Source organism: Rhinoderma darwinii, chromosome 7, assembly GCF_050947455.1.
Source record: "Rhinoderma darwinii isolate aRhiDar2 chromosome 7, aRhiDar2.hap1, whole genome shotgun sequence".
In the NCBI taxonomy this organism is placed as follows: Eukaryota; Metazoa; Chordata; class Amphibia; order Anura; family Rhinodermatidae; genus Rhinoderma; species Rhinoderma darwinii.
Genome location: NC_134693.1, coordinates 141,201,856 through 141,216,034, shown reverse-complemented (window position 1 = coordinate 141,216,034; position 14,179 = coordinate 141,201,856).

Sequence of the window (14,179 nt, the reverse complement as noted above, 5' to 3'; positions counted from 1 at the left end):
TAGAAGAAGGAACATGAGGCCTTTCATCTTCATGTAAGTTCTGTTCAACCACAAGAACACTCAAGAAAGCAATATATTGTGGAGTGGTTTAGGGACGGGCTGGAGCCTCTTCTTCTGGTAGCATCAGTCTTGTGTCTATAATGTAGGATATATTACCCGGCACAGGTTCACCGTCTTGCATCTCTCAATCATTCTTGGAACAGGATTTACATTGGCGCTTTCATGTCGCAGAATGCCACTTACGAACGAAAACACAAAGAAAAATCCCAGGTTCCTGCGAGAGCCACGAAATAAATAAAATCTCAAACTTTAACGACTTATTATTTTTATTGGAATTTCATTTGTAAATCTCAAGCGCAATACGACACAATAACCGTTTTATACCTGGAAAAATAAAGCCGTTTATGCTATAAGGGGTTTTGATTAAAAAAAAATAAAGCCTTTCAGACAGACCGGCATCTCAAGAAATTATTGTACTTTCTGGTTATTATGGCATTTTGTGCAAAAAAGTGCACAAGGAGAACAGGCCACGACCAGTGCCCCAAACATCCAAGCAAGAAAGCCCTGTACAGGTCAAGGACAAGTAGCCCAACCATGACCAAGGCCAAACATCCCCCAGACCAGGGATACTCGGTTAAGCTCCCCCAGAAAGGGTGACTGGTTTGCAAAGGGAGGAAAAAGGGAATAAAAAGGTCCTTTTGACAGACACATGTGTAAGTGAACACACAAGTTACATAAAAAATACATCGATATTAAGGAAGGTAAAGTCAGATGATGGGAATTATAAGGGCATGCCCAGACGTGGCGTATTTCTTCCGCCACTGTCCGCATCAATGCGCAATAAATTGATGCGGACTAGCTGCTGAGTATTGAGGTGAGGACTTCCCTTCTCTGTATCAGGATATCAGTGCAGGATAGAGAGAAGGGACAGCCCTTTCCCTAGTGAAAGTAAAAGAATTTCATACTTACCGGCCGTTGTCTTGGTGACGCGTCCCTCTTTCGCCATCCAGCCCGACCTCCCTGGATGACGCGGCAGTCCATATGACCGCTGCAGCCTGTGATTGGCCTGTGATTGGCTGCAGCCTGTGATTGACCTGTGATTGGCTGCAGCCGTCACTTGGACTGAAACGTCATCCTGGGAGGCCGGACTGGAGACAGAAGCAGGGAGTTCTCGGTAAGTATGAACTTCTATTTTTTTTACAGGTTGCTGTATATTGGGATCGGTAGTCACTGTCCAGGGTGCTGAAAGAGTTACTGCCGATCGCTTAACTCTTTCAGCACCCTGGACAGTGACTATTTACTGACGTCGCCTAGCAACGCTCCCGTAATTACGGCTGCACACACGTAGTCACCTGTAATTACGGGAGCCCCATTGACTTCCTCAGTCTGGCTGTAGACCTAGAAATACATAGGTCCAGCCAGAATGAAGAAATGTCATGTTAGTAAAACCAATACGCTCCGCAGCACACATAACATGTACATGACATCTGCGGACTTCATTGCGGAATTTTTACTCTCCATAGAAGTCAATGGAGAAATTCCGCAACAAGTCCGCTACACGTCCGCAACAACCATTGTATGCTGCGGAAACCAAATTCCGCACCGCAGCCTATGCTCCACAGCGGAATTGTCCGCAACGTGTAAACGAACACAACTAAAAAGCTGTGGAACGCAATGGAGAAACGGGTCCGCTGCGGAATTCCAGAGCAATTCCGCTACGTGTGGTCATGCCCTTACACTCACACGAGTCAGAACAACCCAGCAAGAGGAGCATGGAAATGTGACATCAATCATTGGCTTCCCATCCCAAGTAATTTTAGGCACCTCAAGCTCCAAAGTTCCCAGTCCATGAATTTAATCAGGTTGCTGCTGGTCACCTATACCAGCTGTACACATATAATTATATACAGAAGATACCCAGGTTATACCAGCATGCTCCATATCACTATATACAAGAAGATATCTCACTTATACCAGCTGTACATATATAATTATATACAGAAGATACCCAGGTTATACCAGCATGCTCCATATCACTATATACAAGAAGATGTATAACTTATACCAGCTGTACATATATAATTATATACAGAAGATACCCAGGTTATACCAGCATGCTCCATATCACTATATACAAGAAGATGTATAACTTATACCAGCTGTACACATATAATTATATACAGAAGATACCCAGGTTATACCAGCATGCTCAATATCACTATATACAAGAAGATGTATAACTTATACCAGCTGTACATATATAATTATATACAGAAGATACCCAGGTTATACCAGCATGCTCCATATCACTATATACAAGAAGATGTATAACTTATACCAGCTGTATATATATAATTATATACAGAAGATACCCAGGTTATACCAGCATGCTCCATATCACTATATACAAGAAGATGTATAACTTATACCAGCTGTACATATATCACTATATACAGGAGATACCCAGGTTATACCAGCATGCTCCATATCACTATATACAAGAAGATGTATAACTTATACCAGCTGTACACATATAATTATATACAGAAGATACCCAGGTTATACCAGCATGCTCCATATCACTATATACAACATGTATAACATATACCAGCTGTACATATATAATTATATACAGAAGATACCCAGGTTATACCAGCATGCTTCATATCACTATATACAGGAAGATGTATAACTTATACCAGCTGTACATATATAATTATATACAGAAGATACCCAGGTTATACCAGCATGCTTCATATCACTATATATAAGAAGATGTATAACTTATACCAGCTGTACATATATAATTATATACAGAAGATACCCAGGTTATACCAGCATGCTCCATATTACTATATACAAGAAGATGTGTAACTTATACCAGCTGTACATATATAATTATATACAGAACATACCCAGGTTATACCAGCATGCTCCATATCACTATATACAACATGTATAACTTATACCAGCTGTACATATATAATTATATACAGAAGATACCCAGGTTATACCAGCATGCTTCATATCACTATATACAGGAAGATGTATAACTTATACCAGCTGTACATATATAATTATATACAGAAGATACCCAGGTTATACCAGCATGCTTCATATCACTATATATAAGAAGATGTATAACTTATACCAGCTGTACATATATAATTATATACAGAAGATACCCAGGTTATACCAGCATGCTCCATATTACTATATACAGGAAGATGTATAACTTATACCAGCTGTACATATATAATTATATACAGAAGATACCCAGGTTATACCAGCATGCTCCATATCACTATATACAAGAAGATGTATAACTTATTGCAGCTGTACATATATAATTATATACAGAATATACCCAGGTTATACCAGCATGCTCCATATCACTATATACAAGAAGATGTATAACTTATACCAGCTGTACATATATCATTATATACAGAAGATACCCAGGTTATACCAGCATGCTCCACATCACTATATACAAGAAGATGTATAACTTATACCAGCTGTACCTATATAATTATATACAGAAGATACCCAGGTTATACCAGCATGCTCCATATCACTATATACAAGAAGATGTATAACTTATACCAGCTGTACATATATAATTATATACAGAAGATACCCAGGTTATACCAGCATGCTCCATATCACTATATACAGGAAGATGTATAACTTATACCAGCTGTACATATATAATTATATACAGAAGATACCCAGGTTATACCAGCATGCTCCATATCACTATATACAGGAAGATGTATAACTTATACCGGCTGTACACATATAATTATATACAGAAGATACCCAGGTTATACCAGCATGCTCCATATCACTATATACAAGAAGATTTATAACTTATACCAGCTGTACATATATAATTATATACAGAAGATACCCAGGTTATAACAGCATGCTCCATATCACTATATACAAGAAGATGTATAACTTATACCAGCTGCACATATATAATTATATACAGAAGATACCTAGGTTATACCAGCATGCTCCATATCACTATATACAAGATGTATAACTTATACCAGCTGTACATATATAATTATATACAGAAGATACCCAGGTTATACCAGCATGCTCCATATCACTATATACAAGAAGATGTATAACTTATACCAGCTGTACATATATATAATTATATACAGAAGATACCCAGGTTATACCAGCATGCTCCATATCACTATATACAAGAAGATGTATAACTTATACCAGCTGTACATATATCACTATATACAGGAGATACCCAGGTTATACCAGCATGCTCCATATCACTATATACAAGAAGATGTATAACTTATACCAGCTGTACACATATAATTATATACAGAAGATACCCAGGTTATACCAGCATGCTCCATATCACTATATACAACATGTATAACTTATACCAGCTGTACATATATAATTATATACAGAAGATACCCAGGTTATACCAGCATGCTCCATATTACTATATACAGGAAGATGTATAACTTATACCAGCTGTACATATATAATTATATACAGAAGATACCCAGGTTATACCAGCATGCTCCATATCACTATATACAAGAAGATGTATAACTTATTCCTGCTGTACATATATAATTATATACAGAATATACCCAGGTTATACCAGCATGCTCCATATCACTATATACAAGAAGATGTATAACTTATACCAGCTGTACATATATCATTATATACAGAAGATACCCAGGTTATACCAGCATGCTCCACATCACTATATACAAGAAGATGTATAACTTATACCAGCTGTACCTATATAATTATATACAGAAGATACCCAGGTTATACCAGCATGCTCCATATCACTATATACAAGAAGATGTATAACTTATACCAGCTGTACATATATAATTATATACAGAAGATACCCAGGTTATACCAGCATGCTCCATATCACTATATACAGGAAGATGTATAACTTATACCAGCTGTACATATATAATTATATACAGAAGATACCCAGGTTATACCAGCATGCTCCATATCACTATATACAGGAAGATGTATAACTTATACCGGCTGTACACATATAATTATATACAGAAGATACCCAGGTTATACCAGCATGCTCCATATCACTATATACAAGAAGATTTATAACTTATACCAGCTGTACATATATAATTATATACAGAAGATACCCAGGTTATAACAGCATGCTCCATATCACTATATACAAGAAGATGTATAACTTATACCAGCTGCACATATATAATTATATACAGAAGATACCTAGGTTATACCAGCATGCTCCATATCATTATATACAGGATAATGTATAACTTATAGCAGCTGCACATATATAATTATATACAGAAGATACCCAGTTTATACCAGCATGCTTCATATCACTATATACAAGAAGATGTATAACTTATACCAGCTGTACATATATAATTATATACAGAAGATACCCAGGTTATACCAGCATGCTTCATATCATTATATACAAGATGTATAACTTATACCAGCTGTACATATATAATTATATACAGAAGATACCCAGGTTATACCAGCATGCACCATATCACTATATACAAGAAGATGTATAACTTATACCAGCTGTACATATATAATTATATACAGAAGATACCCAGGTTATACCAGCATGCTCCACATCACTATATAAAAGAAGATGTATAACTTATACCAGCTGTACATATATAATTATATACAGAAGATACCCAGGTTATACCAGCATGCTCCATATCACTATATAAAAGAAGATGTATAACTTATACCAGCTGTACATATATAATTATATACAGAAGATACCCAGGTTATACCAGCATGCTCCACATCACTATATACAGGATAATGTATAACTTATACCAGCTGCACATATATAATTATATACAGAAGATACCCAGGTTATACCAGCATGCTTCATATCACTATATACAAGAAGATGTACAACTTATACCAGCTGTACATATATAATTATATACAGAAGATGCCCAGGTTATACCAGCATGCTCCATATCACTATATACAAGAAGATGTATAACTTATACCAGCTGTACATATATAATTATATACAGGAGATACCCAGGTTATACCAGCATGCTCCATATCACTATATACAAGAAGATGTATAACTTATACCAGCTGTACATATATCATTATATACAGAAGATACCCAGGTTATACCAGCATGCTCCACATCACTATATACAAGAAGATGTATAACTTATACCAGCTGTACCTATATAATTATATACAGAAGATACCCAGGTTATACCAGCATGCTCCATATCACTATATACAAGAAGATGTATAACTTATACCAGCTGTACATATATAATTATATACAGAAGATACCCAGGTTATACCAGCATGCTCCATATCACTATATACAGGAAGATGTATAACTTATACCAGCTGTACATATATAATTATATACAGAAGATACCCAGGTTATACCAGCATGCTCCATATCACTATATACAGGAAGATGTATAACTTATACCGGCTGTACACATATAATTATATACAGAAGATACCCAGGTTATACCAGCATGCTCCATATCACTATATACAAGAAGATTTATAACTTATACCAGCTGTACATATATAATTATATACAGAAGATACCCAGGTTATAACAGCATGCTCCATATCACTATATACAAGAAGATGTATAACTTATACCAGCTGCACATATATAATTATATACAGAAGATACCTAGGTTATACCAGCATGCTCCATATCACTATATACAAGATGTATAACTTATACCAGCTGTACATATATAATTATATACAGAAGATACCCAGGTTATACCAGCATGCTCCATATCACTATATACAAGAAGATGTATAACTTATACCAGCTGTACATATATATAATTATATACAGAAGATACCCAGGTTATACCAGCATGCTCCATATCACTATATACAAGAAGATGTATAACTTATACCAGCTGTACATATATCACTATATACAGGAGATACCCAGGTTATACCAGCATGCTCCATATCACTATATACAAGAAGATGTATAACTTATACCAGCTGTACACATATAATTATATACAGAAGATACCCAGGTTATACCAGCATGCTCCATATCACTATATACAACATGTATAACTTATACCAGCTGTACATATATAATTATATACAGAAGATACCCAGGTTATACCAGCATGCTCCATATTACTATATACAGGAAGATGTATAACTTATACCAGCTGTACATATATAATTATATACAGAAGATACCCAGGTTATACCAGCATGCTCCATATCACTATATACAAGAAGATGTATAACTTATTCCTGCTGTACATATATAATTATATACAGAATATACCCAGGTTATACCAGCATGCTCCATATCACTATATACAAGAAGATGTATAACTTATACCAGCTGTACATATATCATTATATACAGAAGATACCCAGGTTATACCAGCATGCTCCACATCACTATATACAAGAAGATGTATAACTTATACCAGCTGTACCTATATAATTATATACAGAAGATACCCAGGTTATACCAGCATGCTCCATATCACTATATACAAGAAGATGTATAACTTATACCAGCTGTACATATATAATTATATACAGAAGATACCCAGGTTATACCAGCATGCTCCATATCACTATATACAGGAAGATGTATAACTTATACCAGCTGTACATATATAATTATATACAGAAGATACCCAGGTTATACCAGCATGCTCCATATCACTATATACAGGAAGATGTATAACTTATACCGGCTGTACACATATAATTATATACAGAAGATACCCAGGTTATACCAGCATGCTCCATATCACTATATACAAGAAGATGTATAACTTATTCCTGCTGTACATATATAATTATATACAGAATATACCCAGGTTATACCAGCATGCTCCATATCACTATATACAAGAAGATGTATAACTTATACCAGCTGTACATATATCATTATATACAGAAGATACCCAGGTTATACCAGCATGCTCCACATCACTATATACAAGAAGATGTATAACTTATACCAGCTGTACCTATATAATTATATACAGAAGATACCCAGGTTATACCAGCATGCTCCATATCACTATATACAAGAAGATGTATAACTTATACCAGCTGTACATATATAATTATATACAGAAGATACCCAGGTTATACCAGCATGCTCCATATCACTATATACAGGAAGATGTATAACTTATACCAGCTGTACATATATAATTATATACAGAAGATACCCAGGTTATACCAGCATGCTCCATATCACTATATACAGGAAGATGTATAACTTATACCGGCTGTACACATATAATTATATACAGAAGATACCCAGGTTATACCAGCATGCTCCATATCACTATATACAAGAAGATTTATAACTTATACCAGCTGTACATATATAATTATATACAGAAGATACCCAGGTTATAACAGCATGCTCCATATCACTATATACAAGAAGATGTATAACTTATACCAGCTGCACATATATAATTATATACAGAAGATACCTAGGTTATACCAGCATGCTCCATATCATTATATACAGGATAATGTATAACTTATAGCAGCTGCACATATATAATTATATACAGAAGATACCCAGTTTATACCAGCATGCTTCATATCACTATATACAAGAAGATGTATAACTTATACCAGCTGTACATATATAATTATATACAGAAGATACCCAGGTTATACCAGCATGCTTCATATCATTATATACAAGATGTATAACTTATTCCTGCTGTACATATATAATTATATACAGAATATACCCAGGTTATACCAGCATGCTCCATATCACTATATACAAGAAGATGTATAACTTATACCAGCTGTACATATATCATTATATACAGAAGATACCCAGGTTATACCAGCATGCTCCACATCACTATATACAAGAAGATGTATAACTTATACCAGCTGTACCTATATAATTATATACAGAAGATACCCAGGTTATACCAGCATGCTCCATATCACTATATACAAGAAGATGTATAACTTATACCAGCTGTACATATATAATTATATACAGAAGATACCCAGGTTATACCAGCATGCTCCATATCACTATATACAGGAAGATGTATAACTTATACCAGCTGTACATATATAATTATATACAGAAGATACCCAGGTTATACCAGCATGCTCCATATCACTATATACAGGAAGATGTATAACTTATACCGGCTGTACACATATAATTATATACAGAAGATACCCAGGTTATACCAGCATGCTCCATATCACTATATACAAGAAGATGTATAACTTATTCCTGCTGTACATATATAATTATATACAGAATATACCCAGGTTATACCAGCATGCTCCATATCACTATATACAAGAAGATGTATAACTTATACCAGCTGTACATATATCATTATATACAGAAGATACCCAGGTTATACCAGCATGCTCCACATCACTATATACAAGAAGATGTATAACTTATACCAGCTGTACCTATATAATTATATACAGAAGATACCCAGGTTATACCAGCATGCTCCATATCACTATATACAAGAAGATGTATAACTTATACCAGCTGTACATATATAATTATATACAGAAGATACCCAGGTTATACCAGCATGCTCCATATCACTATATACAGGAAGATGTATAACTTATACCAGCTGTACATATATAATTATATACAGAAGATACCCAGGTTATACCAGCATGCTCCATATCACTATATACAGGAAGATGTATAACTTATACCGGCTGTACACATATAATTATATACAGAAGATACCCAGGTTATACCAGCATGCTCCATATCACTATATACAAGAAGATTTATAACTTATACCAGCTGTACATATATAATTATATACAGAAGATACCCAGGTTATAACAGCATGCTCCATATCACTATATACAAGAAGATGTATAACTTATACCAGCTGCACATATATAATTATATACAGAAGATACCTAGGTTATACCAGCATGCTCCATATCATTATATACAGGATAATGTATAACTTATAGCAGCTGCACATATATAATTATATACAGAAGATACCCAGTTTATACCAGCATGCTTCATATCACTATATACAAGAAGATGTATAACTTATACCAGCTGTACATATATAATTATATACAGAAGATACCCAGGTTATACCAGCATGCTTCATATCATTATATACAAGATGTATAACTTATACCAGCTGTACATATATAATTATATACAGAAGATACCCAGGTTATACCAGCATGCACCATATCACTATATACAAGAAGATGTATAACTTATACCAGCTGTACATATATAATTATATACAGAAGATACCCAGGTTATACCAGCATGCTCCACATCACTATATAAAAGAAGATGTATAACTTATACCAGCTGTACATATATAATTATATACAGAAGATACCCAGGTTATACCAGCATGCTCCATATCACTATATAAAAGAAGATGTATAACTTATACCAGCTGTACATATATAATTATATACAGAAGATACCCAGGTTATACCAGCATGCTCCACATCACTATATACAGGATAATGTATAACTTATACCAGCTGCACATATATAATTATATACAGAAGATACCCAGGTTATACCAGCATGCTTCATATCACTATATACAAGAAGATGTACAACTTATACCAGCTGTACATATATAATTATATACAGAAGATGCCCAGGTTATACCAGCATGCTCCATATCACTATATACAAGAAGATGTATAACTTATACCAGCTGTACATATATAATTATATACAGGAGATACCCAGGTTATACCAGCATGCTCCATATCACTATATACAAGAAGATGTATAACTTATATCAGCTGTACATATATAATTATATACAGAAGATACCCAGGTTATACCAGCATGCTCCATATCACTATACACAAGAAGATGTATAACTTATACCAGCTGTACATATATAATTATATACAGAAGATACCCAGGTTATACCAGCATGCTCCACATCACTATATACAAGAAGATGTATAACTTCTACCAGCTGTACATATATAATTATATACAGAAGATGCCCAGGATATACCAGCATGTTCCATATCACTATATACAAGAAGATGTATAACTTATACCAGCTGTACATATATAATTATATACAGGAGATACCCAGGTTATACCAGCATTCTCCATATCACTATATACAAGAAGATGTATAACTTATACCAGCTGTACATATATCACTATATACAGGAGATACCCAGGTTATACCAGCATGCTCCATATCACTATATACAAGAAGATGTATAACTTATACCAGCTGTACATATATACAGTGGAGGAAATAAGTATTTGATCCCTTGCTGATTTTGTAAGTTTGCCCGCTGTCAAAGTCATGAACAGTCTAGAATTTTTAGGCTAGGTTAATTTTACCAGTGAGAGATAGATTATATTTAAAAAAAAACAGAAAATCACATTGTCAAAATGATATATATTTATTTGCATTGTGCACAGAGAAATAAGTATGTGACCCCCCACCAACCATTAAGATTTCAGCCTCCTCCAGACCAGTTACTGCTCCAAATCAACTTGGTGCCTGCATTATAGACCGCTCTTACATGGTCACCTGTATAAAAGACTCCTGTCCACAGACTCAATGATCAGTCTGACTCTAACCTCTACAACATGGACAAGACCAAAGAGCTTTCTAAGGATGTCAGGGACAAGATCATAGACCTGCACAAGGCTGGAATTGGCTACAAAACCATAAGTAAGACGCTGGGCGAGAAGGAGACAACTGTTGGTGCAATAGTAAGAAAATGGAAGACATACAAAATGACTGTCAATCGACATCGATCTGGGGTTCCATGCAAAATCTCACCTCGTGGGGTATCCTTGATCCTGAGGAAGGTGAAAGCTCAGCCGAAAACTACACGGGGGGAACTTGTTAATGATCTCAAGGCAGCTGGGACCACAGTCACCAAGAAAACCATTGGTAACACATTACGCCGTAATGGATTAAAATCCTGCAGTGCCCACAAGGTCCCCCTGCTCAAGAAGGCACATGTACAGGCCCGTCTGAAGTCTGCAAATGAACATCTGGATGATTCTGAGAGTGATTGGGAGAAGGTGCTGTGGTCAGATGAGACTAAAATTGAGCTCTTTGGCATTAACTCAACTCGCCGTGTTTGGAGGAAGAGAAATGCTGCCTATGACCCAAAGAACACCGTCCCCACTGTCAAGCATGGAGGTGGAAACATTATGTTTTGGGGTGTTTCTCTGCTAAGGGCACAGGACTACTTCACCGCATCAATGGGAGAATGGATGGAGCCATGTACCGTCAAATCCTGAGTGACAACCTCTTTCCCTCCACCAGGACATTAAAAATGGCTCGTGGCTGGGTCTTCCAGCACGACAATGACCCGAAACATACAGCCAAGGCAACAAAGGAATGGCTCAAAAAGAAGCACATTAAGGTCATGGAGTGGCCTAGCCAGTCTCCAGACCTTAATCCCATCGAAAACTTATGGAGGGAGCTGAAGATCCGAGTTGCCAAGCGACAGCCTCGAAATCTTAATGATTTACAGATGATCTGCAAAGAGGAGTGGGCCAAAATTTCATCTAACATGTGTGCAAACCTCATCATCAATTACAAAATACGTCTGTGTAATGGCAGGAAGGAGGTGAAGGGAACAAGTGAGCCCTAATCTACCCACCGCCCTGTCCCTGCCTACTTGCAACGACCCGCCCTAGGCGACGGGGTACAACTTGGCGGCGGTCCCTACGCTGTCTAAGTGCAAGGGAGTACAAACAGGGAACACGCAAGGGAAGGGGCAGTAGCCCACGGAACGCCGCGAGGAAACGGAGCGGTGAATGAGTCAGTCAGGATCAGGATGTAGTGGAGTATACAAACGCAGAGCACGGAGCAGGAAGCAAGCCAGGGGCAAAGCGAAGCAGGATAAGCGGAACTGAAGCAAGGCAGAAGCAAGGCAGAAGCAGGCTGGAGCAAGCAGCAGTGGGGCCAGGAATCCAAGAAGAATAACAAGCACTGAGGAAGAGAACACGGCAGGTATAAATGGACAGGGGGCGGAGCTAACTCCTACTGACCAGGCCGCGATAGGCTCTCCCACTCCTGAGCCTGCCACCCTGGTTGGTGGGAGCCGGTGTCAGTCTAAGAGGTCTGGCCTCAGGTGTCGACTGATTAATCCCGGGAGTATACACAGACGTAGTACCTGGCAGATCCTTTAGGCTGGGTTCACACGTGGCGGAATTTCACTTAAATTCCGCTGCGGACACTCCGCAGCGTTAATCCGCAGCGGAGCCGTTTGTCCATTGACTTACACTTTAATTTAGCAGTGTTCGTTTAGACGAGGCGTAAAATTCCGCTGCGGAGCATAGGCTGCGGAGCGGAATTTGGTGTCCGCAGCATGCTCTGTCTGTTGCGGAGCAGTGGCGGACTCATGGCGGAATTTCTCCATTGACTTCAATGGAGAGTCAAAATTCCGCAATGAAGTCCGCAGATCTTATGTGTGCTGCGGAGCGTATTGGTTTTACTACCATGACATTTCTTCATTCTGGCTGGACCTATGTATTTCTAGGTCTACAGCCAGACTGAGGAAGTCAATGGGGCTCCCGTAATGACGGGAGCGTTGCTAGGAGACGTCTGTAAATAGTCACTGTCCAGGGTGCTGAAAGAGTTAAGCGATCGGCAGTAACTGTTTCTGCACCCGGGACAGTGACTACCGATCCCAATATACATGTATCTGTAAAAAAAAATATAAGTTCATACTTACCGAGAACTCCCTGCGTCTGTCTCCAGTCCGGCCTCCCAGGATGACGTTTCAGTCTAAGTGACGGCTGCAGCCAATCACAGGCCAAGCACAGGCTGCAGCGGTCACATGGACTGGCGCGTCATCCAGGGAGGTCGGGCTGGATGCCGAAAGAGGGACGCGTCACCAAGACAACGGCCGGTAAGTATGAAAATCGTTTACTTTCACTAGGGAAAGTGCTGTCCCTTCTCTCTATCCTGCACTGATAGGGAGAAGGGAAGCACTTTTCCCGCAGTCCGCAGCAGCTAGTCCGCATCAATGTACTGCACATTTTGTGCAGATCCGCAGCAGAATCTGCAACGCAGACTATGTGCGGCATTGATGCGGACAGTTGCGGAGGAAA